The following is a 27496-nucleotide window of genomic DNA, read 5'->3' as shown; positions in this document are numbered from 1 at the left end:
CCTCATGGAGACTGGGCCCCCCATCCACGCAGGTTATGTCCTGCCCCTACCTTGCTTCATAACTAAGCCTGAATCCCTGTCCCTCAGCCCCCACATCTACAAGTCCCAGGTCCTGCCTTTCCTTGGGAAGCACCTGGCTAAGGGGATATGAAATCTGGAGCCAGGCAGGACTGAGGAGAGTGGAAGGAATGAGGAAACCATGTGTCTGCGCTGTCCATGATCAGACACAGTAGGGCTCTCATGGCATTGAGCCTGCTGGGGCTGAACTCAGAAGCATGTGCACCAGAGATGCAGAAGCCACAGGCACAGAGGCATTGGCCCGGAAGGAAGAGGCCTGGGAGTCTCATGGGGCCCTCGTCTTCTCCCATGTCTCCCGCTTGGTACTTTGAAGCTTGGATAGCCTCTTGATCTAGGTTCCTGCCCAAACCTTCCTCCTGTGGGAAGCCTCGTGGGACCTGCTGCTCACTTCCTGGGATCTTGTTACCCACGTGGTAGCAGTTGACAGGCTGGGATGTTCCCTCCTAGAAGGGAGGGATGAGCCCTAGCATGTCATCAGTTTCAGAGTGTCTGCTGGGTACCGAATCTCATCCGAGTCCAAAGCAGTGAGACCTCAGGACAAGATGAGAGCAGAAAGGTCCTTTTACTGCATCCTTGGCCCCCGAGCACTAGGGCTTTGGGTGGAGCTGGGCACAGACACACAGGTCTGGACCTGGAAACCATACCGTATTGCCTTCTTCTACCTGCGGCACCTGGATGAGCTCCCACTTGCACATTGGGGATATTTACCTAGACCCTGTGAAGTTGTGGCCTCTAGCATGTGAGACAGGCCCATGCATGCTTATTTGTTTCTGAGCCTCAGTTTCCTTATCTGAGAACTAGAGAAAAACCTTTTGGCTTTCATGCGTTCATGAGACATGTATGGTAGCATGGGAGAGGTACCAGACACCTCAGGCCCACGGGGTCAGGGGGTTAGCTGCTGTCCTTCAGCTAGGCCTTTGCTGGATGTTGGGGGTGGAGCCTCAGAGCCAGGGCTTGTCCTGCAGGTCTGCTGCGCATGTCCTAAACTTCAGTTCTGATCTGTACTAGAAAGGAACAGAGTTGAACCCCCAGACTCTCAAGCAGCCCCCACTGCTGGCTTCTTTTGAACTGGTCCACATTCCTGTGTTCTTACAGGCTGTGCCTCTCGCTTCCAGTACTGGTCCAGAGTTATGATGAGGTTCAGGATGCTCTTCTATCCAGTGGACCCAGGGCTCCACCTTCATCTGGCCTGGCCTAGCCCAGGCTGCGGAAAGCAGGGCTGGCTCAGATGACCTGGATCTATGGATGTCCACCTGCCCACCCCTTCCTGTGTACCATTCTCCTACTGCCCACAGTAGGATTCCCCAAGAAGCCGTCTTCATTGCTCTCTTGGCAGATGCCAGCACTAGCATTGGGCAGACCATCCAAATCATGCTGCTGTGGGAATCTGGTCAGTCTGCCTGAATCCAAGACCTGTGACCCCCATGGAAGTCTCTGCCTGATCCACACTAGTTTTATCACCTGCTGGAAACCCTTCCTAACTCCCAGGCCGTGGAGAGGGGCCCCTGACCCTGCACCTCAGGCTGCACGATGACCTTCAGTTTACTTTTCTCCTCAGCAGACTGACTTCTAGGAACATACATTGCTGGATTCCTGAGCTAGGCACACAGTAGGCAATCAATAAATTCTTGTACTTGTTCGATAGTCCTATGGGAGCTAGATGGACCTTCAAGGTTGTTTCAGGGGGAAGGAAATGGAACCTGCTGAAGTGGACGACCTGGATTCAAGTTCTGGTGACATGAAGGCTGACCTGACTGGGATGCTGTCTGTCTCGTGTCTGTTTCCTTAAATGGACAGCCTGAAGCTGCCTCTCATGGCTGATTTGAGATTGAGCAGCTGAAAATGCGCTTTTCCCTGTCATACTCTGGGTGGGCAGGTCTTCCTAATGTCCCCAGGTCCCTAGCTGAGCCCTGCTTTGGACCACCAGGCTTACCAGGAGCTCTTTAAAGACAGACCAGTCTCTCAGACCACAAAGAGGAGGTCCAGAGGTCAGTATGTCCTTAAAACCAGTCAGCCCTGGACAAGCGAGTGCTCCTTTTCCTTAGGGACCTTCCAGCTGCCACAGACCTTCTGCCCAGGTTCCCTCATTCCTCAGCCCCTTGCATTACCAGTTACACTGTAGCCTTGAACTAAGCAAGGGCCAGCAGCAGAGCCTGGCTTCCACAGACCCAGCCTGCCCCCTCCAGGTCTGGGTTAGCCCCATAGCTGAGACATCGCCAGTCTCCTCTGCCACCCACGCTTTTATGTTCAAGCAGATGAAAATTTTTTTTTTATTTCTTTTTGTGTGTGTGTGCGCTCCTCAACCTCCCCACTCCCAGGATTAGCTGGCCCCTGGCTGCCCATTTGTCAAAGCATTGCTGTGTTGGGAGGACATCAGAGAACCTGTGCTGTGTGACTTCTAGGGGTCCTGAGCTTACCTGCAGGTTGTGAGGCAGGAAGCTAGGGGACGGGACTAAGGGGAGAGAGGCAGTAAGTATTGGGGTGGGGACAAACCTTCCCACAGGCAGGAGCCACCCCTTCTCTGGCATCAAGACCTTGACTAGGATTTGGACCACTGGCTCTTACTTGGCCAGCCTGGTGCCCAGGGATAGTTGGGGCCTGGCCCAGCTTCCCACATGCTCCTGGCCCCCTGGCCAGACCCGCTCCCCTACCAGCAGCCAGCAGTGCAGGGGGCGCATGCGTGCGGCGGGAGTGAGCCGGCTGTGGAGAATTAATATTCCTGGAACATCGCCCCAGCCGCCTGCACACGCCGAGGAGAATATTACGGCGATTAGCGGTGGGAGTTCGGCCTGCACGCAATATCTGGATGGAGAATTCGGTGTGATTAATCTGGCGCTAAGTAGCAGCCTCCGGGGTCCGCGGGGCTCTGGCATGTTTGGAATGGGAAAAAAGCTCTGGAGCGCAGAGATTCTTTGGGGGGCTTTTAGGGGTCTGCCAGGGTAGCAGCTGTGCCCAGGGAAGGCTGCAGGTTCCTGATGGCCCTGGGTGAGCAGAACACCCCTTGTTTGTGGCTCTTGGCAGGCTGCCAGCCCACAGAAGCGTGCCATTCAAATTTGCAGCCCACTGACACCCCAGCCTTCCTCTGACTGTTATGTTCTGGGTCACAAATCCTGAGTTGCAGCTTTCCTGAACACTTTAGGTCATCCTTTCTGGCTTCCATTTCCTCATCTGCAAAATGGGGGTGCATGCTTTCTTTTAAGAACTGTTCTTTTCACATTTTATGGAGGAAACAGGCGGTGAGCATTTTTTTCTAGGAGTGGTGTTATGCTGTCCAGATGTTGGGGGTCATGGTTAATAACACTACAGAGAACCTGACTGTAGCAGCCATCCAGTCTTCTTCAGGCAATGACAGATCTGTTGCAGAAACCTTGGAAGAGAGTAATGATTGTATCATCTTATAGATCACGACCTATGGTCTCATCTGTAAAATGGGTATAAAATAATTGCCTCCCTGAAATGGAGGCCCAAGGAAGGACATTTAATTCCTGTTTTACAAGCTTTATTCTGGGTAGTTTTGCAGTCTCACTGTGGGCACTGGTGGGAGAAGGATTAAAACTGGAGGGGTGAGGGTCAGGAGAAAGTTGGCTGGTTATAGTGAGAGTTGAGGCTGGAAGAGACTTGATGTTTTCCTCTGGCATTCTCTTCAGAGGTGAGGGGAGCAGAGATGAACTGTTTGTCTAAGGTTAAGCAAATCTTTGGTGTTGAGGATCACAATCTCTGGAGCCAGCCAGACCTGTGTTGACCTCCGAGTCTTCCTTTCTCTGAGTCTCAGTTTCTCTATTTGCAAAAAATGGCTAGTCATGCCAGCCTTTTGGGATGGAACAGCATACTGGGTCTGGATCAGAGTAGGCGCTCAGCTCTTAGGAAGAAAGGTCCGGGAGCTTCAGAACCCAGTGTATACAGTTGGCCCACTTCCTTTTCCAGGGAACTGCTTGCCAAAAGCTCTTGTGGTAGAACTTAGATGTTAAGTTGCCTCAAGCCCCTGGACTGAACATTTCCAAATCTTTTTTTTTTTTTGGTTGTTGTTTGTGAGACTGTAGCCCTCCAAACAACTCAGCATTCTGTCCAGAAGTAGATACTGGATCAATTATCTTCATTCTCCTTTTCCCATGCAAGCAATGTAATGGCCTTTGAAAGGAGGTTGGTTTGTGGTTTCCCAGCAGTAGAGTGGTCTGTGGTCTTGAGCAGCTAAATTTGAAGCCAGGCTTTGCAGGAGGACTGATTTTAGTGAGCTCTAAAGCAGCTGGGTACAGTGGCGCTGCATTCGTTGTTGACATCTCACTGTTTGGAACAGCAGGAGTTCAGATAAGCACTGCTTGAATGCATGCATGCATGTGCAATCTGATGGATGGGTGCATGCATGTGTGGTGTGATGGAAGGGTGTATGCATGCCAAATGGGATGGATGGGTGCATGCACACCTGTGATGGTTTGGACAGATGCAGGCATGCATACATGCATGATGGGATGGACAGGATAGATAGATTGGTGCATGCATGCATGATAGACTGGATGGGTGCACATGTGCAATGAAATGGATGAGTATATGGATGCCTGATGGCATAGATTCGTGCATAGAGGATGGGGTGGAAGGGTGCATGCATGCAGGATGGGTGTGTGCATACAGCATGGAATGGATGCACATTCTGATGAGAAGCAGTAGAGTGCATTGGTTAAAAACAGTAGCGGAATTAGCTTCTAGTGGAATTCTGCCTCTGTTCTTTATTAACTGTGTGAGTTGGGGTAATATAGTTCAGTCATCTGGGCCTCAGTTTGCTCATCTGTATAATGGTTGGAAAGATGATTCTAGCATCCTTCTCATCTCAGTTCTTGTTTCTGTGACGTTGGCCTTGATCATCAACAGGATGGAAGCTTGGTACTCTCCAGATCTTCCAGTTCAGCCACCATAATTCCCCAAATCCACATCTCCAAAATAAACGAGGTTGGGTCTGTCCATCCAAGTGTGCCTGGGAGTTGCCACCTTAGAAATGAGCTTCGCATTTTGGGTTGGGTGTCCCCACCAAGTCCATGCGTTTGCTCCCTTCTCCCTGGGCAGGGTGTTCTGACTCAGTTTGCTCCCTTTCTTCAGGAAGCCTTTCCTGGTGCTGTTTCCTTCGTTTCCCTTGTGGCCTCACTTCACTCACGCTGACTCAAGGAGCTCTTAGTTGCACACGTCTGGAGGACGACAGAGCCTCCACGACAGTTGCAGTTCTGCTCAGTGCTAGCCGTGTGTCTGTAGACATTTTGTTTGTATTTCTTGTCAGAAACCATAGTCTCAGGAAAGCAGAGGTCTGCCTCAAGAAAGGGAAGGCAAGGTGTGGTCCAGTTATGTGGGAGTCCCTCTGATGCCACACCCTTTCCAAGGCCTCTCTGCACACACACTTTGTTGGCCCTGATCAGATAAAGTAGTGGAGGCAGCGAACCTTGAACCTTGATCGGCTCCAGGGCAGTTTGAACCTTCTGAACACTTTGCATCCCTTATCTCATGCTATCTTACAACCTTAAAAGGGAAGCTCTCGTCTTCCTCCCATTTTACAGGTAGAGCCTTGTGTGGCTTAGAGAAATTAAGTAACTTGCCTTAGATCTCACAGGAAGGAAGTAGAGAAGCCAAAGTTTAAAGCCAGTCTGATGTTGGTGCCTGCCAAATTGAATTCTTCAATCCTTGATTTCAGCTGCCCTTGCCTAGGTCCCTCTATGTATATTTTTCTTTCTTTATTTTTTGGGACAGGGTCTCACTATGTAGCTGGTCTGGAATTCCATATGTAGACTCAAACTTACAGAGATCCACCTGCTTCTGTCTCTGTAGTGCTGGGATTAAAGATATGGACCACCATGCTTGCCCAGTGTGTATTTATTAAGTGTCCACTGTTTGCAGGTACTTTGACAGTGATCAGAGAATAAAACCAATCTGTCCTTGGCTGAATTTGAAGCCCCATTGGGGTAGAACAGGCGGCTGAATAGGCAGGGAGGGTCAGCCCTCCCTGAGACCCTCCAGTGGACGCTACTGTTAGCGTTCCCATCTTCACATAGGAGGAAATGGATTTAGAGGAGCCAAGTGGCTCATCTGTGGTCACAGTGAGTTGGGGGTGCTAAGATAGGAACCTGAGCAGTCTGCCTCAAAGCCCCTGTCCCACTACTTTTTGCTGCCTCTGGGATGTAGTTCAGGAAACCATGGAGAAGCAGCAGCATCTAGGTTGGTCTTGAGGACAGGCTTCCCTGTGGAAGTGTTACCTAAGTCAGGATCCTTGGGTGACAAAGGGAGGGCTGGCAGTGGGGAGAGAGGGTGTTCCAGGCACAGAAAACAGCAAGTGCAAAGGACCAGGGGCAGAGATCCTAATCAATCCATAACTGTGTTCTAGGTTTCTGTGTTGGCCTTGCAGACACATCCTTTCTGAGCGACCGGTTTACCTGGAAGGTTACCCCATGCCTGCTGTGGATTCTACACCAAGTCAGGCCTAAAGACAGACCATGCGTGCCCTTGGTAGAGGAAGGGCTGGTACAAAAAGAGTGGTGGCAACACTTGTCCCAGGATTGGGAAATGTCAGGAGTGGAAGTACTTTTTAGATGATAAGTAGAGAATAATTGAGGCTTGGGGCCTAGCGCACAGTAGGCTCTCAGCAAGCATCGAAGAAGCTCAGATGCGTGTGTCTGCGGAGACTGATGGAGCAGGCAACCCCAAAGCCATGTGGCCCAGGGTCGGGAACTGTTTTGCAGTTGGTAGATTGGGCCTGCAGGGTTTTATTGGGCCTGCTGCCAGAAGGGAGCAGCAGTAGACATTTGGACAGGGGAGGCCTGAACAGGCTAAGCCTGGTTTGATGTGGCTATGGTTTCCTGTACCTGGACCTAGACTCCTGGGGCTGCTTTCTGGGCCTTGGTTTCCCTTTCTGAATATAAAGATGGGTACTTACATCTCAGGTATTGTCATGGAGTTAAATAGAGGGACTGAGGGACTGTGAAGTCCTCAGGACCAGGCTAGGGGTTTACTTGCTTAGCATTTTTACTTTGACACTGAGGGACAGAGCTACAGTTCCAGGTCAGACTTCCTTCTGCTGTCACCCCTGATGGAGGGCGTGGAACTGCTCTGACCTGCCACTGAAGCCACTGTGTGTGTGTGTGTTGTTCTAGGTATGCCCCCAGTGGCCTTGCCCAGCTGCTCTCCAGCCGCTGTGCCAGCCTTACCTCCTTAGTGACTCCTGGTGCCAAGTATAGCCATCTTCTTGCTCTGCAGCCTCAGGAAGGCTCTTCCCCCTCTGAGCTCACCAGGTATAATGGAGTCCTCTTTGGCCTTTATGATCACTCTCCAAGGTGCAGGTGCCAATTCATAGCACAGTAGGTATGTGAGTGGGCACTCTTACCCTTGCTCTAAGCTTTGATTTCCCCATCTGCGGTGGGCATTGGCCCCTTTTAAGCTATCCACTCTGGGCCCAATTATAAACAGACACATAATCACCCCTATCTAGAGAAATAAAACGTATTCTTTAGAGATGAGCCACATGCCCCTCCCCTTACCTCCCCCCCCCACGTTGGCAAGCGCTCTCCGCAGTTGAGGGCGATGGAGGGATCTGGTACTCCTCTCCCTCCTCTATCCACCCATCCCTCCTCCCTGCTGCTCCTCCATCTCCACCCTGCAGAGGTGTGATCCGGCAGGGGCCGTGATGTCAGAGGCTCAGCTGATGTCACCGCCCCGGCCCTGTGACTTCACTTGCTTGCTTGGGCAGGAGGAGCTGTGAAGAGACTGAGATTGAGAGGAGAAACTGCCCCCTTTCCTTTTTCTTCTCGGTTTCTCGCTTTCCCTTCCTCCCTGCCTCCGCGGGGGGGTTGTTTTCCTGCCGGCCTGTGTGCTGTGGGCTGTCAGGGGGTCTGGGGCAAGTGCCAGGGGAGGATGCAGCTGCAAAGGTAACGGCATGCGCGGGGCCTCTCCCACGGTCGCGAAAGTTTGCTCTGGCGTGTGAGGCGTGCCCGCTGGGCGTTGCGCCGCGCCGGTCCCAGGTTCCCCGGGGGCGTGCAGGGGCCAGCGGGCCAGGGACGGGCCAGGCAGGGGCCTCCTGGGCGGCCTTCACTGCCTTGTCCCCATCAAAGGCCGCAGCTGCTCGAGTGGCGGCTGCAGCTTTGAAACTGCCATAAAGAGCTATGGAGGGAGGGGAGCGCGGGGGATGCTCAGAGCAGTGCCCAGGAGGGCGGCAGCGAGAGGAGGGGTGGCCGGGGCTGCTGGCCGAGTGCAGCCGCAGCAGCAGGGGCGTGAAGGGCAAGGCCTCAGGTCAGGGTCTCAGGGGCCAGATCCTTGTTACTGCCCCAGTCCCCTCTGGTCTAGCTGCCCTCTGTGGCTGGGACCCAGCAGTGAGGAGCAGAAGCTTTAGGAGGAGGCAGGGGCTGGCTCCCCCCCCCCCCTTATTTCCTGACATATTCTTTTACCTCCAGCAGGCCATTTGTCAGTGGTAATGCGGGACAAAGGAGGGGGCAGTGGGTGGTCTGCTGCGAGTTGGGCGATGGGCACAGAGCACAGGCCGAAGAGAAACGCCAACAATTAGGAGGCAGATCCAGAGCTTTGCTCATTCAGTCTGTCGAGGGAGCCGTCATTTTGTGTTAGCGTGTGTGTCTGAGGTGGGAGGAGGCAGAGAGGGGAGAATGACAGGAGAAGGATTATGACATTGTGTTGTCTCTGTTTGTGGTAAATGCAAATTTGGCACCAGTGGTTTCCTGGGAAAAGCAGAGGCAAGTGACCCAGGCCAAGGCCTTGGCCCAGACCCACCAAGGGAGCCTGTGGGCGGCGGTTAGGGATTTTATTTGTTCCTGCCTTTTTTTTTTTTTTTCTGTCTGGCGTGTGCTTCTTCCATTTCTTTTACAGTGAAGAGCTGGAGATAGACAGGCCGGCATGGCGGGAGGAGAGGAGTCCCCTCTTCCTTGGTTTTCTAGTACCTCCTTATTCTGTAGGAGGCTCAGGCACCTTTCCTTCCTCCAAGTCTTTGCCCCAGGGCATCTTCTTTTCTCTTAGGTCCCCTGCCCCCAGGCCAGAGACACACTCTGTTCCTCCTTTAGCCTGGGTGACCTGAGGTCTCTGAAGGCTGCTTCTGCCCACAGCTGCTGTCAGAAAGTGACCAGAGACAGCCCTGGACCGTACTGTGATGGGACTGTGACCTCTCCATGCCCACCCCTGGCTGCAGTACTAGCCTGGCCTGCCAGGGTGTGTTGGCAAAATGTCTTAGGACCTTGACTTTTTCACTACCCCTTGGGGGCAGGGAGTGTGAGTCTTCTTTAGGCCAGGAGGCAGCCACAGCTCAGGGTTCTAGGCTGCCACAGGGTTCAGCAGGTAGGGTGATGTGGACACAGGGGGTCATTCTGCTTGGAGCGTGCTCTTAGGGAATGCATTGGAGTGGGTTTTACAAAGGGCTAGGCTGTGCTCATGTTCCACTGGGTGAGAGTTCTGGGCTGAGACTAAGCCAAGAATCCTTTATATTGGAGGGTCAGGGAAATGGAGCCAGAAGCTCAGCTTGCCACGGTCTTCTTGCTGTGACCCTTCTAGTTCTGCTTCCTCTAGAGTTGATCCTACCCTGGACCTTCTTAGTTCCTTTTTACCTGGAGGAGTCCTCTGGACTCAGTTTCTCCTCCAGGGCTTGGGCTTTGTTCCTTCTTACAGCTCTGACCACACTGGTGGCCTGCCCTGGTCCTCTGGGTGCAGAGCCTGGGTGGTGGCCTCGAGCACAGGGACTTTTAGGGGACCCTTGTATATTCCTGACATCTACCCAGAGCTGGGCGTGGAGACATGTGCCTGGAGCTCGAGGTAGCAGAGTGACTTAGAGATCCCTAATGAAGTAGGACCACCAAGATGCAACAGCTAACCCTAGTTCTGTACTGGACAGTTTGTTAGGCCCAGTTTGTTTGGCAAAGCTACCCAAAGGAGAACTTTCCCAATGGAGCTTCGGATGCCAAGACTGCGGCCTTGGTTATGAGGGAAGAACTGACTGTAATCTGGGCAACAGGAGCTGGATGAAGAACAGCTGCCATCTTGCGCGGCCTAGGGATTGGCCGCTCTGATATCCTGCAGTGTTTTGGTGTTCCGTGGAACTGTGTCATGTCAGATGGAAAAGGAAAGGGGGTGCAGATGGATTCTCTCCTAAGACCATTCCAGGCTGTAGGCTCTAGAGCATTCTAGCCAGGAATGTTCAGAGCACCAGGCTAGCTCGCTTTACCTTGCTTAGGTCCACAGATGGCCTGTTCACTCACAGCTGGCATGGAAACCCCTTCCTCCAGCCACCCCCACGTAGACTGAACCCTGAACCCCGCTGTAACAATAGCTCCCTGGTCCTTTGTTACTTTAACTCAAGCTCTAGCTGTGTGACCTTGAGCAAGCCTTAGAGCTGCAGCTTTAAGAGGCAGTGGCCTGGGAGCAGTGATCTCTTTCTGTTGATCCGATACAGGGATTAAGACGGCAGGTACAGAGTGGGTGCAGCTGTGGCAGCTGTGGCTATTAGAGGTGCAAGAAAATAAAAAACAAATTGACAAAATCTCCCTTTTCACCTTGTTAGTCTCAACAGGGCAACCAAGACAGGCTTCAGAGGGAAGGCGGCTTCTTAGGGTTTTGAAGGATAGGTAGGAGTCTGCCAGGCTAAGGCAGAAGAGAATGTACCTGGCGAAGGGAAGGAAGGGAGCTAGCAGAGCTTCCACGGGGTGAGAGGCACCTGTTTTTTTCACAGTGGGACAGGGTCTAGAGGCAGAGCAAGCTGGACTGTTGGCAGGCTGGGCATAAATATGTCATTGAAACATGCCCTCAGATATGTTTGTATCTTAGACCACTCTCAAGAATCATGCTAGCTTCTGCGAGGTCAGGCTTGTCAGGCTGCCTTGGTTTGCGGGGATTTGTGGATGGTTCCACACTTTACCTTAAAGATGGGTTTAACTTTTTTAGTTTCCATTCCTCTTATTTTTCTCATTGAGAATTAAACCCAGGGTCCTGCGCTGCATTCATGAGCCAGACAGTCCAAATTCTGAGCTGGAGGCAACATTGCTGAGGGAAATGATTTGGAGAATTTGGAGGCAGGTTCCTGGAGCTGCATCTCCAGACTGGACCCTGGGGTGACATAAAGGCTGGGTTGCTACTTTCCAGCCGTAGGTTTTACCAAAGTGGTAGCACAGAAGGTGGCCAAAGGCTCAAGGCCATGCTGCTTGGATTTAGTCTCTGTGTAGCGTTCTGACAGGTCACCTGCCTTGAATCTTGGTGTCCTGGGGTAGTAGTGGTACCCACGTCACAGGGCTGTGATGAAGGTTACAGGATTTAGTTCTCTCTTAGAGAGCCGATCTCTCCAGGGTAGGGGGAGCTTGCTGTTAGCTTGAAGAGAGGACAGACCAGAATAAAGTCCCAGCACCTGGATACTATGCATCAGTTGCATAATTCCTCCTAAGCTTAATTTCCGTAGCTATGAAATGGGCGTGGTTATCATGCTGGATACTAAGAGTTCTTACTGTAAACTGGGTGAGGCACTGTCTGGTCGCCTACTTTGTATGGTTTCTGCCTGCCCTGTGCTCTGCTAGGGAAGGTGGAGGTACAGGTAGCCCAGAGCAGAAAGTGCAGGGGAAAAGCTCTAGAGACTTGGCATTTTCTCGGTGAGGCTGGCCAGTGTCCCTGGTTACTGAGGGCAAGATAGGGAAGTAGACTGCTGGAGTGTGAGGTCTGAAGATCAGTGGGGGCAAGGGCCCACCCACCTCTGCAACTGAGCCCTTGGTTGGACACATGGCAGAGCCACTGATACACTGAGGGGCCCTGAGCTTGGCAGGCCACCATCCTGAAGCTCGGCTTCCCTTCCTGTGGAGGAGAACTAAGGCCTGCTTAGGTTTCCTGCTTCTCCGAAGGGCTCTAGTTTTCCTGTTGCTGATTTTCTTGGATGGTTTCCATGTAGGCTGTGCCTTGGGCAGGATCATCTGCCCACTGGTTTTTCCAGAAAGAATGGTTTTCCCTCTCATTCTGCAGGCAGCCTGCAGATGGGCAACCTCTGCCTGGCTTGCCTACTGCTACTCCCTACTAGGCGAGGGGAGGGGCCACGGGTGGAGCAAGGGAGCAGCATCAGGAGACCCTTGGCATGTGCCACATGCCGAGTACATCTAGGTATGGGGACTGAGGTTTGGGAGCTGGCCGCAGCTGGCACTGCCATGCAGCATCCCAGAGATCATGAATACTGCCTCTCCTGCCAGCACAAGCTTTAGAACCAGCCGCTTGGCTCCTCTGAGTCGGTGCTGGGTAGTTGTAGCATCTTACTTCCCCCGAACAGCCACTGGTGGAGTTGCATGTGAGGAAGCCCTCTGCAGTGAGCAATAATAATCTCCCTGGGATGAAAAAACTGAAGGCCCGAGAGCATAGGGATGTCATCGAAGGTTCTTAGACCCATTTGCCTACCAAAAGGGAGGAGAGGCAGATTATAATGCTGGGAGTCCAGAGACCACTGACAGGAGGATCAGGAGACACGAAACTTGGTATGAGGTTGCTACCATGCAAGCAAGTCTGCTATCGCTTGCTGCAGGGATATGCTGACATCGGGTGTGTGGGAAGTAGGGGTGCTTCACAAGACTGTGGCTTTTCAGGAACACTCGCACCCTCCGCCCAGGGTACACATTCACACACATGGGGTTGTTTTAAGTGCACTACAAGGGTTCAAATCCTGTCTCAGTCATTTGCTAGCTTGCTACCTCAGGCTATGTATTTACTGTCTTTTGTCTGTTTCTACCTGTCAGTGGGAACCAGAATTGGACCTGGCTCACAGCACTGTTGTGAGAATGCTGGGGGTTAGTACAGGCAATACACTCAGCATGGAGGCTCCTACGTGTGGAAGCTGCAGGCACATTTTCCTTTGTTATTTCAAGTCAGCCCAGATGCCTCTGTTAGCTCAGTGTTAACTGAGTACCTGCAGCATGCCAGGCCCAAGCCTCTCTCTGTCTCAGCTAAGCGGCCAGCCTTGGAGCCTGGGAGCTGAGCATGTGGTTCTGATGCAGAGAGGTAGAGCTTCCGAGAATCGGTGTGCTGGCTCCCACTGCTGGTGTGACTGACATCCTGATGAAATATGTCAGTTGGAAACAGTTGTGAAAGAAATGCCTGGAAAGTCTGTCAGCCTTACAGGACCACCACAGGGAGTCTGAACTTAGGTCAGGGCTGTCATAACTTTCCAGGGGTCCTCCTTTCCAGGGCCTCAGTTTCCTCATTTGAAATCAGGGCAGTAAGCGACCTCACATTAGAGGTCGACTTTGTGGGATTGCTTCTGTGGACTGTGTTGTAAGCAGCTGTGACATTTTTGTTTCTGGTCCTTTGTATGATGACCCCGGGTAGATCCTGTGCAGTCCCTATGCAGATACTGGGCATGGCCATCAAAACATGTTCTGCTCTCAAGGGCTTCTGGAGTTCTGGCTTTATTGAAATCTTTGTACTCTGTAACTAACTTGCAGAGAATGAGGAAGACCCCTCAGGCAGCCTTGTTCCCTACAGGGGATATGTGGTCACCTAGGTCACGCAACTGAGGTTTCTGGACAGTTCCTCGTTCTGGGCCCTGGGTTAGTGAATGGGGCTGAAATTAGACGGATCAGAAGTCAATATTGCCCTTGAGCTCAGCTCAAGAGAAAGGATGTGAAAAATTACCCACAGCGGTCAGAGACACTGATGGGAATACTTAAACAGAGCTTCAGCTTCTAAGAGGCTCAGCCACAGGGCAGCTAGAAAGGTGGATTAGAGGTGAGCATTGGCCAATGCCCTCTATTAAGAATCTGTGACTCAACTGGGCGGTGGTGGCGGTGGTTCGCGCCTTTAATCCCAGCACTTGGGAGGCAGAGGCAGGCGGATCTCCATGAATTCAGAGGCCAGCCTGGTCTACAAGAGCTAGTTCCAGGACAGGCTCCAAAACCACAGAGAAACCCTGTCTCGAAAAAACAAACAAACAAACAAACAAACAAACAAACAAAAAGACTCCATGACTCCTTTCCTTGGGATAAAGTTCCAAAACGAGTGACCTGAACCTTCCTGCAACTGCACCTCCACTTTCTCCTTTGACTTGAACTGTACTGCCTCCTCCCCTCTTTCTGCTCTCTTTGCTTCCTCCTGCCTCAGGGCCTTTGTCCTGCAGCACTTCTCCCCGGAACTCATCCAGCCACAACATGAAGCCCCAGGCGACCACAAACATCAAGACAACAAGGACCCTTTATTCCGTGCTTGGCGTGTGGTGAAGACTCAATCAGCGTTGAGTGAATGGTCGAGGTGGAGCTTTGTGAAGGAGGCAGCATTTGACTCAGACCCAAAAAAGCAAGAGGAGAAGGCACCTCTGCCTCTGGGGATAGGCCAGCATAGGACAGGGACACAACTTGTTTGGTTTGGCAGAGACAATGAAACAAGGGAGTGGAGGTTGGCAAACTGAGCTAAGCCACGAGAGGGCTTTGTATCCAGGAGAGTGGGACTTGGGAAGCCACTCAGCAGCCACCGCATACCGTGGAGTCAGGAAAAGCGCTCATGGGACTGCAATAAGTTGGCGGAAGGGATGAAAGCGCCTCACAGAAAAGAGGCTGGAGTCAAGGCTGACTGTGAGTTGGAGAATTCACGGCTCCTACTACTTTCTGTTCCCAAGGCATTACACACGTGCTCTGGCATTTGTCCTTGAGAGCTATCTGGGAGGTAGGGAGAAGCAGGGCAGCTTTTCTGGAAGACAGTTGGCTTGGTGGCAGGGCAGCCATTCCCAAGTCACTGGAATGGGAACCTCAGTGTCCCCATTTCTGAGCTCTGCACCCTTACACCTGGATCCTAGTACAACATGGTATGACTGACCCAGGGTGGGACATGAGCCGCTCTTGTCCAGTGTAAAAGCCCTGGGATCCTCTTACAAGGTAGCCACTGTGGTCACGAGTGAGACTTTGACCTGAAGGACTTGAGGGCAGCTATTGGGTCTAACCACTTTGTAGCTGTGCACGTTTGAGCATCTTTGTAGGGGGCCATGGACTGGGGCGATGCTCTGGCCTTGGGAAAGCTGAGGTTAAATGACACATACAGAGTCGCAAGTCTGAGGAACAGTGTGGCTCGGGAAGCAGTGGCCGTTATCATGGCTGTGGTTTTTTTTTCCCCCCACCGTTTGCATTCTTAGCAGGAAACTTAGGTTTTAGGCTTAAAAATGAAGAGCATGTCAACAAAACAGGATGGAACAAAGTCTTTTCCCAGCATGCCTCAGCATGTGGCATTGCCTTCCTGTGGCGCCCAGACAATGATGTGGCTAAAAGTCTTGAGCTCTCAAGCAGAAATAATCCCAATGGAAAGGAACCTCCCATTGTTACTGCATGATGAAGCGGTGCAGGGGCTTGGCAGCCCTTCTTGTCTGGGTCTGTGTTTTAGCTCAGACCCTGCCTAACTGCTGGGCCTCGGTTTCCTTACTTGCAAAATGAAGAACACCATCCACTTCATAGTTCTGCTGTGAAGGTTAAGAGAGTTAATGCTTAGACTGTGCTTCCGTTAGTACTATAGCCAGATCATTCAGCTTTAACTCCGTAGCGCTCTGAGTGACTTAGTCAAGAGCTCTGAAGCCAGGAGGCTGGGTACCAGTGCCCGGTCTGCTTTTTGCTGGCTGCCTGACTTGGAACTTGTCACTCACTCTCTGTGTGCTTACTTTCTGCTCAGTATCTCGAAGGTGGCGAGCGGATGCCTTACAGGCTTTTAGTGAGGAGTGAGAAGCATCGCCCAGGAAAGGGACCCCATTCCCAGGAGGCAGGAAGAACGCTTGCTCCCTATGGCTCAAATCCTGATTTATAGATAAAGAAGTTAAGACGCTAAGTCCTTAGATGATTTGCTGAAGAACATACACACTCGTGAGACCAGACAGGTCCCCAGTTCTGTGTCTTGGGTTGGTACGGCATGCCAGTGCTGCCCAGGAAGAGGTCAGCCCAAATGTACAGCGAATTCCAAGCTGGGTGGAAAGCTAATGTCTCCTGCCACCTGTCAGGGTCCTCCTTGTTCATCTGTGGGAAAATGGATGCTGCTGGGTGTGAGTTCCCCAGACTGCCCCCGAGCTCTCAGCACACCGGTGGGAGAAGCTGCTGCTGAGTCCTTTGTTCTCTATGGTGTCTTTCCCTGGTCACCTGTAGACTGGCCTACCAGCTGTCTGCCCCTCTTTCCGGTAGTCGCGGAGCCCTAAGAAGCTGGATAATTAGAAGTACAGTCTCTGGGGGTCTGGGACCAAATTCCAGCTCTGCCTCTTTTGAGATGAATGACTTAGAACAAGCTACTGAAATTCCCTGCATCTCAGAGGGTGCATTTGTAAATGACCTAGAGGGTATGACATCACTATCGACCTCATGAGGTTGTTTCAAACATTAATTAGGATGATAAAAGGAAGTCTGCCCAGTACCTGGTATGTCTCGTAATAATTGATAGGAAATTTTTGTGGACATACTGCCTTTTCTTGCATAGGGTGCCAGACACCAAAGGGAGGTAGAAATGTCCAATAACCAGTATAGACATACTCACAACCCAGTGGGACCAGTGGGAACCATAACTTTGATCTTGGAGGGCAGAGTGGAGGGGCAGGCTGGTGAGCAGAGGCCACTATGAGACTGTAAGAGTCATAGTCATGTCAAACCCTTCACAAGATACAAGGCCCTGCAGGCCCCCACTCCAGTCTCACCTCTTTCTATGACTCTGGGCAGAGGTCTCTTGTGCATAGCAGCAGCAGTAGGTCCGTCTATCTATAGTTTGGGCATCCCCATCCCCAGCCTTAGTCTTCCTTCACCTTGCCTGAGAAAGAACTGTTCATGGCTTAGAGCCTCAAAGACCTGCATGTGCTTCCATGAGGGTATGCCCAAAGCATCAAGCTGTGCCTGTTTGTCTGTACACGGTCAGAATCTCCACCCTTTGCCTGGGGAAGTTACCTGCCTTGGGACAGGCACGGCAAGATGTGTGTGTGGGGGGTTCCCCTTTGTTAACAACAGACTGTAAGCTGCCTCCTGGAAGTCTAGAGGTCATGTCCCAGGCTTATAAGCAAGGATTCCAGGCTTCCCTCTTGGTGTTGCTAGCAGGTGGCCTCTCCCAAGAGGAAGGAGAGTAGGGGCCTGTTGAAGGAGAAAGGTAAGGGCTGTTTGGGTGTTCAAGAAAGTCAGCCAGTGCTGGGAAGGACACTAGCCTGCAGCTGAAGGCAGACACCCTGGCTCAGTTCTCACAAGTCACTGATCTGCCACCAAGCAGGGCCAGTCTCCTCAATCAATCCATGCTGACAGATGGTAGCAGAATCAGTGACCTAGAGGCAGAAGGCTCCATTTGTAATCCCAGAGTGGCCCAGGTTCCTAGAGAAGGGCCGAGGGGTTTGTAATAAAAGGAGTGACACAGGGTTTCCAAAAGCCGTCTGTGAGTCAGAGGAGGAGAGAAAGGATTAATTTTGCCTCTGGAACTGATACACAGTGACTCTGCTCAGTAAGTATTTTGAAGGGGACTGGGTTAAGAGAGATGGGGGAAAAAAGGACCAGCTGCTCATTTACTCTGTTTTCCTTAAAAGACAACAAAGTTGAGAAGGAAAACAAAGATGGATACATTTGAGATGAGGGACACAATAGTGTCAGGGCTGTGATCCCAGCACTCCAGAGGCTGAGGCGGGAGGAGAATTACAACTTGAGGCCAGCCTGGGCTACATAGTGAGACCCTGTCTCAAAGTAAAACAAAATTACTACCCCTATGGGGTGTTGAGTTGTAGGACTTTGGGGGCAGTAAATGAATTTATCTGAGCTTCATCTGCTCAGTTGCTGTATTGGCCTCAAATTTACAGTGATTCTCTTATTTCAGCCTCCTAGGAGCTGGGATTACAGGTGTGCACCACTATACCTTGAGGTGTAGCTGGAGTTAATTGTGTCTGGGACTGCAAGGGTTCTTTAGGCAGCAGCTATCTTTTGCCCACTATACCTATAAGTGAGGTGTAACATTAAGGGCTCAGGTCTGGCACTCAGAGAGGTGAAATGATTTGTCCACGGCCACACACGACACAAGAATACTACTACTAACTGTCTGCTGGTCACGATTCGCTGAATGCTTTCCCTTCGCGGGACAGCCTACAAAGGAACATGGTAGGTCACCAGGGACTGAAAGGGCCCCCGGTAGACCTGGCTACAGAACCTGCAAGTTTCCATACAGTGGTCACTTGCACAGTATTCTGTTATGTAGGGAGGAGGTTACCTCAGGAAAGGAGGCAGGAACTGGGCCCAGGGTCTCCATTCTTTTCCTAGTGAGATCTGCTGTATTTTGTTCCTGCTTCCTTACTCACTTGAGACAAAGCAAAACCTAGGAAGAAGGGAGCTTCATGAACTGGCTCAAGAAGCTGGGGATGCCCTCAACACTTAGTCTCCAAAGAACATGTCTATATTCTCCAGTTTTTTTTTTGTTTTTTTTTTTTACAGAACACTTTGGGTCTGTTGAGAATCCCTTCACCTTTCTGCCATCCTGATGCGAGCTGAAGCCAGGCTTTGGTCTCCTAAAAGCTTTAGTGTCTGAGAATTTGAAAATGAAACTGAGAGAACAATGGGAACAGCCAGAGGGCAGGGCCTAGCGGCCTATTCAGCTCAGCTGCAGAAGGGCTTGGCACTTTGCCTGGAGTGCAAGAGGTGTGGGGGAATCAAATCCCCAGGAATCGTCCTGACCTGCATTGGAATCAGCCCCCACTTGGTGAGATGGGACAGAAGCCAGGAGAAATCATTGCCTTCACCATGTCCTCCTTCCAGGGGCCCCAGAACCACTCAGGCCCTGCCTGGGATCACCAGACCCTCTGTGGGTGGCCTGAGGCAAGTGCTAGGTGGAATGAAGGTGAAAGGGCAAAAAGTCAAGCCTCAGGGAGCTGTAGACCCCAGATATATGAAACCAGGTCCCCAGATCACAATTGATTCCCATCAGCCTCCATCTTAAACTCAAAGCACGTTTTGGATCCCAATTTACTCTCAACTTGGGTTGCTTTAGGAGGAGAAGCCACATACTCTCCCAACATCTAGGCCAGATGCAGGCTTAATTTAGAATCAGTAGTTTTAGGAACACCTAATTCAAACTCTGCTCCTTCCTCTTCAGTCGATGGGAAACTGAGGTCCAAAGTGGAGAGGTCTCTGGTCTGCCATCCTTGCTGGTCTCACTTTGCATAGCAGGGACTGGGCGCATGGCACTGCAGTCTACAGGACAGTGGTTCTACATGAGATTTTCTTGAGGAAAAAGCAAGTTAGCCCTTTGCTCTGTACAGACATTAGGGATACAAGGGAAGGCAGGTTAGGTAGGGCCTGAGGCACAGCCCCAGAGTTAACTTCAGTTCTGGTCCTGCCATCCAGGAGTGCAGACTCTCAGTGCCACTGCAAACTACTGGCATGGACGTATCTATTTTAAATTTTTGTTAGACTGGTTTCCTTCCTTTCATAATGGAGGGTACCGAGTTTCAGAGAGTTGAGTTGTTCATTCAGGAAAAGCCATTAGGCACCATGCGCAGAGACAGCAGGCATACACTCCAGGCTGGCGTGGCGGGACCCAGCTGGGCCCGGTGGACGTGAGCAAAGCAGGAGCTATCCTGATGACCGCTCAACTAAGTATATTATATTGTCGTGGGTTTCTGCGCCTGCTGAAGGCGCGACTCCAGCTTTGGAAATCCCAGTGGAAGGTTCTGTGCCACCAACTCCCCAGAAAGTTGTCTTGAGGGTACCCCAGTCTCAAGCGCAGGGCTGGAGGCAGCGCTAGGCGCGTGGTCCTGGACCGCAGAGTGGGGTCTCCTTGCTGCGCCTCTCGACGCTGCCGCACGCGGGTGGGCACGCGCGCCACCCCGCCCCCGACCCCGCCCCCTCCGCGCGCCCCGCCCCGCCGCGCGCCCTCCCGCCCGCCCGCGCGCCGGGGCCCGGAGCCGCCTCATTGGTTGCACGCCGTCACCTGACGCTCTGTTATTTCCTGTGTGTTGGGAGAATGGAGAGAAAAAACCCGGAGCCGAGCCGCCTTCGGCCCCAGCGAGGCGGCCACGGCCTCAGCCGGGGGAGTCCTCCCTGAAGCGCGCCGGAGCGGGGAGTAATCGAGCGAGCGCGCGGGCCGGAGCGAGCCTCTAGGGGCCGCGGCCCCGGCCCGCCCCGCCGTCGGCCTGGGCGTCCGCGCTGGAGGCGGTAGAGGCGCCCCCACCCCCACCCCGCGCCGCGCCGCCGCCCCCTCCCCTCCCAGTGCCGGCGGAGGCAGAGGGACGGGTCGGGGGGCTCCTGCAGGTAACCGCCGCCGGGCCGGAGGAAAGGGACGGCCTGCGGGGCCCGGGGCCGGGCCGCGCCGCGCGCCCTGGCGGCTGGGAGCACAGGTCGTGGCCCGGCCCGCCCTGCGAGTGTTGAGCCTCGGGAGTCTCTGAGGGGGTTAAGGGGACCGGTGTGGGCTGCTGAGAGGGCCAACGGCCCGATCGGGCATCCAGGCTGAAGGGGGCCGGGAGTGCTCGGGCTGCGTGCGCAGATACCTGCTCATTGCGGCCTGGGGTGCAGAGGGGTCCGCGTTCCTGGCAGCCCCGCGGGGACCGGCGTTGCTGGCCTCTTGGCTGCGGGCTGGAGGCGAGGCCGGCGCGGTGGAGGGCCGGGCTTGGAGCGGGTCGGGGAGGGGCCGCGCGAACACCTGAGGCCATGTGGATGCGGCTGTCTGTCGCCTGCTGGCGGCCCAGGGCAGGTACCCGGCGGCGGGGCACGAGCTCGGGGCGCAGGATGCACTTCCTGTGTGGGGCGCTCTCCCCTCCCCCGCCACGGTGAGCAAGGCAGGGCGTGGGGTCCCGCCGAACCCGGGAAGGAGCTCTCTATCGGGGGCTGGGGGTGAGAAGGCGAGCCTCTGAGTCTCTCTTCTCTCTTTTCTTGGGAAAGTGGTGGTTTAAAGGAGAGTTGGCTATCCGGCCTGCGGCTGGAGGTGGAACATCTTGAGTGCGCCGCCACGGGAGTGGAATTTAGTGTTGGGGCGAGTGGTGCTGAGGATTCCTCCCCGGTTTGTGGGTGCGGACACCAGCGTTGCTTGCCTGTCTGTATTCAACTCCTTTAGGAACGAGTCAGAACTGGGGATTTCTCCCCTCGCTCTGCGTTCTCCCGCCAGAGATTAGATGACTCTGGTAAATGCTATAAAATGGATGGAATTTTTTGAGCTATTATCTAACAGGGTGATCTTTGAATGATAATTGGATCCTTATGTTAACAGCCTTAGTGAAGAGTTTTATAAAACGTTTTACGCGGGATGGCATTGGCAGCTGGGGAAACTGTACTAAATTCCAATCTAGGAGGCCAGGAATGCACTTCCAACTTGGCCACCAAATAAACTGTAGCTCTGGGCAAGTTACCTACCCTCTCAGTGCCTCAATTACACTTCTGTTAAAGAGTCCCTTGTAGGCCAGACATTTCTAAGGTCTGTTTGAGTTTGGTTTGGTGGTTCTCCCACTCCTGCTTTGTGCTCTCATTTTGACCGTAGCAGCTTTTCTGAGATGCAAGATGTGTCTTAGTGGATTGGAAAGTAACTTGGTCCGGGTAATTTTCCCTCAAATCTCCAGTGTTTTAATGCGCCTCTGAAGAGAAAGTGCACGCTATTAATAGTGGTCTAGTCTAGCCTGGGTCGAGAGCACATCATTATATTTTTACTTTGTGGAAGAGTTTTCAGAAAAAAGATTTTGGACACTGGCTACTTGGGAAATGTGAATAAGATGATTGGGTCTGTTTTTATTGGAAGCCCTTTCCATGTTGGGAAGGGGTGCTATTTCAGGTTCTTCTGGGTGACATTTGGCTGACTTGAAATTTCCAACTTCGGGCTTCGAGTAGGGATGAAGTAGTTTCACCATGTGAAGTGGTAGGCTAGTAGAATTAACATCTACCTCAGGATGCAGTAATTATTCGCACACCCTGTTTGCTCCTTAATGGTAGCAGGATGCCTCCTGGCAGATGCTTAAGAACCCCAGTTAGTTTCACTGAAATAATTATTTTTTTGGTGTGTGAGGGCTATGGGTCATATGCTTTTGAAAGGTAACTTCTTCTAGACCGACCTCAGATCCTGCTCTTGTTTGTTCTAGACTTTCAGTATTGTAATATTTGAAGGACATATGCATAATATGATGTTCTGTGCCTTTTTAAATTTTTATTTATTTTTATTTTGGCTATTTAGACCTGGCTGGTCTTGAATATTCGGAGAGCTTTCTGCATCCCAATGATATTCACCTGGGATTATAAGTCTGTGTACCACACTCAGTTCACTGTCTTTCTTAGATCATCTTTTTATTTTGTCTGCAGTTTAAAAATGGTCTTAATATCAGTTGGGGGAATGGGCTCATAATATTAATCTTGTATATGGTTTAATAGAGATTTTCTTTTATATTGATGCCAGGCCTATCACAAAAGGAGACACATATGAATGCACAGAAGAATTATTCTGGAATTTTCCAAAATAAACAATTCTATTAGGATTTGAATTATGACCTTGTTGATTTGAAAAAGTTCCATCTGTTCAAATTGGGAGCACCTATCAACACTCAAGTGTGTATTAAGTATACCTGTTTTATAGCTTATAAAGAAAAATTCCTAAAACTTTAGTGAGGTGGTTTGTGCATTTATGTGTATGTGAGAGAAGACCTTACATTTAAGATAATAATGAGATTTGCCTTTTTGATGGTAAAATATTTTTACAGAATATTTTTAACTATGTAAAATGAAGTGGTATGTAGTTGAGATGGTCACATCTATTTTAAATTATATTAGAATTGGTCTTTTATTAAATTTAACTTTCTCTTAGAGATCAGAAAGGATACTAACATCTGCATTAAAAACAAAAACAATCTGTAAACTCTGGCCAAGGAATTTTAAACTGTCTTAAAATGTCTACCCCATAGACCTGAGAGTTGTTTACCATTCCTTTTCCTCCAAGCATATAGAGCTAGTGAGAGGTGGGGTTTGACTATGACTCTCCTCTACTAAACCCCAAAGCTTGTTACCGGGTTCATTATAACATGACTGCTTGAGGTTCAATTGAGTCAGCACAATGTAAAATAGATTTAATTGAACATTACATCCCTGAATGTTGGTTAAGATCCTGTATATATCTTGTAATTTGCAATAACAGGTATTCATAGGCTGCTCTAAAGCATGGAGATGCATTGGTGGGCCAATTCGAGAAGGAGCTATTCTGAAAACAGAATGTAAACAGTAATTAAGAATGTCATTTGGTAATAACTACAAAGAGATTTAAAAATATATAGATGGATGTGGTGGTGACCACCTATAATCCCAGAACTCATGAGGCAGAAGCAGGATTGTGAGTTTAAGGCCAGTTTGAACTACATAGTGAGCAAGCCTATCTGGAAAAGAAAGAAAGCTCAACATGATAGTGAATGTGAAGGTGGTCCTTGTTCTGCTGACATTCTATTGACTGGGCAGCCAGATTAATCTGTAGGGCAAGTAAATAGTACTGTTAGGTAAGGTACTTTGGCCTTGAACCTCGGGAAAAAATACCCAGAGCCACTTCTAGGAAGTGATGTGCCTTTCTCATAGTCTGCTACCACCCCTGATCCTCCTGCTTCCTCCACCTCACAAGCTAGGATCAGGTATGTGCCACTTCACTTAATAAGAAGCACAGTGGATATTTTTCTGACTTCCAAAGTAATGGCTCATACTTTTGATCTTAGATGTGAAACCAGGGCTGTCCTGTAACTGAGATATGGAGCTAAAGGAAGACCGCAGTACTGCTGGGACCTTAACTCTTGAATCCTACCTAGAGCCCAGTTGTGAAGCAAGACATAATCAGGGCGAGTCACCAGTGGGGTCTAAGGAGCCAACATGGTTCATCTTTGTGAACCATGTCTACAACTTTATATTGTTATAATCTTTCTTTCTTAAGATTGGAACTGCATAGTTTTTTAGTTTGTTTGTAGACCAGGTTTCTCTTTGTAGCTCTGGCAGTTCTGGAACTCTTTTCATAGACCATGCTACCAGAACTCACAGAAATTCCCCTGCCTTAGCCTTCTAGGTGCTAGGATTAAAGGCATACAAGCCCATCACATCCTGGTGATTTTTTTTCTTTTAAATTGGAGTCCATTTAAAACCCGGATGTTTGTGTAGATGTATGTATGTTCATGCAGATGCACGTGGACATGTCTGGGTGGAGAATAGCTGTGTGGTGCCTAGCCTTTATGTTGGTGCTGAGGATAAGATCAGGTACTCAGGTGCACATGGACATGTCCTGGTGGAGAACAGCTGTAAACCCAGCCTTTATGTGGGTGCTGGGGACCAGGTCAGGTACTCAGGTGCACATGGACATGTCCAGGTGGAAAAGAGCTGTATGACCAGCCTTTATGTGGGTACTGGGGATCAGATCAGGTACTTACCTTTGCATGACAAACACTCCGCCTGGGTGGCAAAGAGCCGGTAAACAGTGTAAAGTCACTGTTCTTTTAGTTTCCTAAACTCTAAAGTCAAAAGTCAAAGGGTTAAACTAGATTGTTTCTTTTTTAAAAGATTGTATTATTTATTTGTGTGTGTGGTGTGTGGGTACCTGTGGAGGCTAGAAGAGAGTATCCCCTAGAGCAGGTGGAGTTACAGCTGTTTGATGTGGGTGTTGAGAACCCAACTCAGGTTCTAGGGAAGAACAGCAAGCACTCTTAATTGCTGAGCCATCTCTCCAGCTCCCACTGCTTGTTTCTTGGGGTTTCTTCTGGTTCTAAAATTCTGTAATCATAGATGAAAAGGAAATCAAAAAGCAAGCTAGACACCAGTTAGCTGGGAAAGAAGATGAACTTCCTAGCTTTTGACAACAAAGTTTGTCTCATGTACTTTGTCATCCCTTACCAGAGCCTCTTATAGCTGCCCTTGGTTCTCTCACCATCCTTCTACCGCAGTTCCACTCAGTCACTTGGTACCCTCTGTTTGAAACAATACCTAGCAAGATAACAGACGTAGAGAAGACACTAGTGTTTACCCTCTTAATCTGAAGCCTTAAATATAAACATACTGAAGGATGTTTTCGGCAATAGAATATCTACCGTTTTTTGATTTTGAAACAAGGCTCATTCTTGTACTGTCTGTGAACTTGATTCTCCCGAGTGCTAGGCATAATCCACCACACTTAAGTCTTTGCAGTTTTTATTACGACAGAAACAGACATTTTTTTTTTTCTTCTTGAAGCCCTTTACAGGGCACCACAAATGATCTCCCTTAAGTTCTTCTGATAGTCACACTGACTATCCACAGCGAACAAAAGGAAAAAGACATAATCATTCCGTTTCATATTAACTTTTCCATAGGTCTCCTTTTTACCAATGGTATCACTACTTTTCCAGTTTCCTAAGTCACAGTCTTATGAAGTTACTGTCAATACTATTTTTATAAAATAAGCTTTCTTTTTAAAAATCGTTTTTAATTATATGTGTATGAGTGTTTTTCCTATTTTTATGTCTGTGCACTGCTTGTGTGCCTGGTGTTTGCAGGGGCCAGAATAGAGTATAATATTGCCTGGAATGAGTTCCAGATGATTGTGAGCTGCCCTGTGGGTCCTGGGAATCTAACTTAGGTTCCCTGGAAGAGCAGCTAGTGCTCTCAGCTGTGGAGTCGTCTTTGCAGCCCCACATGTAGCTCCTGTTCCCACTACTCATACTCAGTGGAATGCTGGTGACCTTTAACATGGCCTCCTGTTTCTACTGAGACCTGGCTCTATCCTTATCCTACCTTGCCCAGAGCATAAGAATCCCCTCTTTCCTGATTGAAATATTTTCATGGTTTTCAATAGCACCTTGTAGAGAAAACAGACCCCTTCTACCTGACTCCTGCTACCTCTTTGACTGCTTTTATCTTGATGCTTTTGCTGTTTTCTAGCTACATTCACTCTTCAGTTCCTTGAAGATGCTACTTCCTCTATCCAGTACATCAAGCCTTTTCTCATCTTTCATGGTATTTGTGGTATAAATAAATACCAGAAAATAAGCAGTATAGAAAGTGGAGTAAGAAGAAAAAGTGTTCTTGGTGTACATCTGCAAAGTTCTTAAAATAGTAGAAGTGTGTTTGGAGAGCTAAAAGGATGCTAGTTTGGTTGTAGCATAGATAGAGTTTCTCAGACAGTATGTCAAGGAGTCTGATACACTGTTGGTGGGTGTGTAAAACGATGTAACCACTTTGGGAAACTTAAAGAAATTCCTAGAAAGTTGAACATGTATATTTTGTGACCAAGCAGTTTCATTTTTATGTATTTATTCAGAAGAAACAAAAGTTTCCACAACTATGATGTATGCAGGAATGCTTATAGCATTTATTCTCATAATGATCATACCCTGGACATATCCAGATGTTTGTCCATCAAGATGAACAGACTCATATATGCATGTAATGGAAGGCTCCTCCACAACAAAAAGGCTGGTTTTTTTGGTACTATCCATAGGTACTGTAATAAAGATGAGTCTCACAGACAGGCTGCGTGAACAGTTAGAAAATGGATCCTCTTATTTATAAACCCAAACTAACCTGTGATAATCAGGAACAGGATTAGCAAGTAATGCTCGAGCTGGCCTCAAGCTGGTTATGTGGCTGAGGGTAGCATTGAACTTCTGATCTTCTGCCTCCACCTTCCAAATATTGAGATTATAGGTCTTTGTCAGTGTCTGCCTTTGATCCTCCCCCCTTTGGGTGGATAAGGCTTGACTAGGAGGGGGACATAAGTTTCTAGAGTAGTGATTCTCTACCTTCCTAATGCAGTTCCTCATGTGGTGACTTCCCAACATAACTTAATTTGTTGCTACTTCATAACTGTAATTTTGCTACTGTCACAAATCATAATGTAAGTATTGGGTATGCAGGACATCTGTTATGTGATAATGCCCTCCAGCCCCCCTCTCCTCCGTGAAAGGGCTGTTGGACCCCAAAGAGTTGTTGAACCCCAAGGGGTTGTGACCAAAGGTTGAGAATCTCTATTCTGGAGTATGGACATGTCCCGCCTCCTCCCCCCCTTTTTTTTTTGGTTTTTCAGAACAGTGTTTCTCTATGTAACATCCATTTCAATGTTCAATGTTTTTGTTGTTGTGTGTTTTTTTTTTTCCCCCTCAGTAAAGGATTCTCTATGTCCTGGCTGTCCTGGAACTCACTTTGTAAAACAGGCTAACCTTGAACTCACTGAGATCCACCTGCCTCTGCTTCCCAAGTGATGGAATTAAGGACGTGTGCCACCACTGCCAGCTTGTTCTAGGCCTTGATAGACCTCAAACCTGATTAGATCTTGTGTTGTTTATAATTTTATTGTAAGTAAATTATATCTGAAAACAATTTAGGAGTTAACTGGATTCCAGAATTTATTTTGAATCTGTCACTTCCAACTTGAAGCATCATCATCATCTTTCTTACCTGAACAATTTTTTTTAATACTTATTTATTATGTATACAACATTCTGTCTGTGTGTATGCCTGCAGGCCAGAAGAGGGCACCAGATCCCATTACAGATGGTTGT

General features: G+C 49.9%; 1 protein-coding gene across 4 annotated transcripts in view; it reads left to right on the top strand.

Moving 5' to 3' along the window:
• The window catches only part of Tcf20 (transcription factor 20), a 156629-nt gene that overhangs the window by 44451 nt on the left and 84682 nt on the right, over positions 1-27496 (top strand). For 3 of the 4 annotated variants that reach the window (XM_075960142.1, XM_075960141.1, XM_075960139.1), the window contains exon 1: positions 19965-20279. The exons of the other annotated variant lie outside the window; for it this stretch is intronic. The gene's annotated coding sequence lies outside the window, so the exon portion shown is untranslated. Of the gene's footprint in view, positions 1-19964; positions 20280-27496 lie in introns of those variants that run through there. 4 annotated transcript variants of the gene reach the window in all.

This window comes from Microtus pennsylvanicus, chromosome 2 (assembly GCF_037038515.1).
Source record: "Microtus pennsylvanicus isolate mMicPen1 chromosome 2, mMicPen1.hap1, whole genome shotgun sequence".
Taxonomy (NCBI): domain Eukaryota; kingdom Metazoa; phylum Chordata; class Mammalia; order Rodentia; family Cricetidae; genus Microtus; species Microtus pennsylvanicus.
This window is presented reverse-complemented; position numbering and strand designations above follow the sequence as displayed.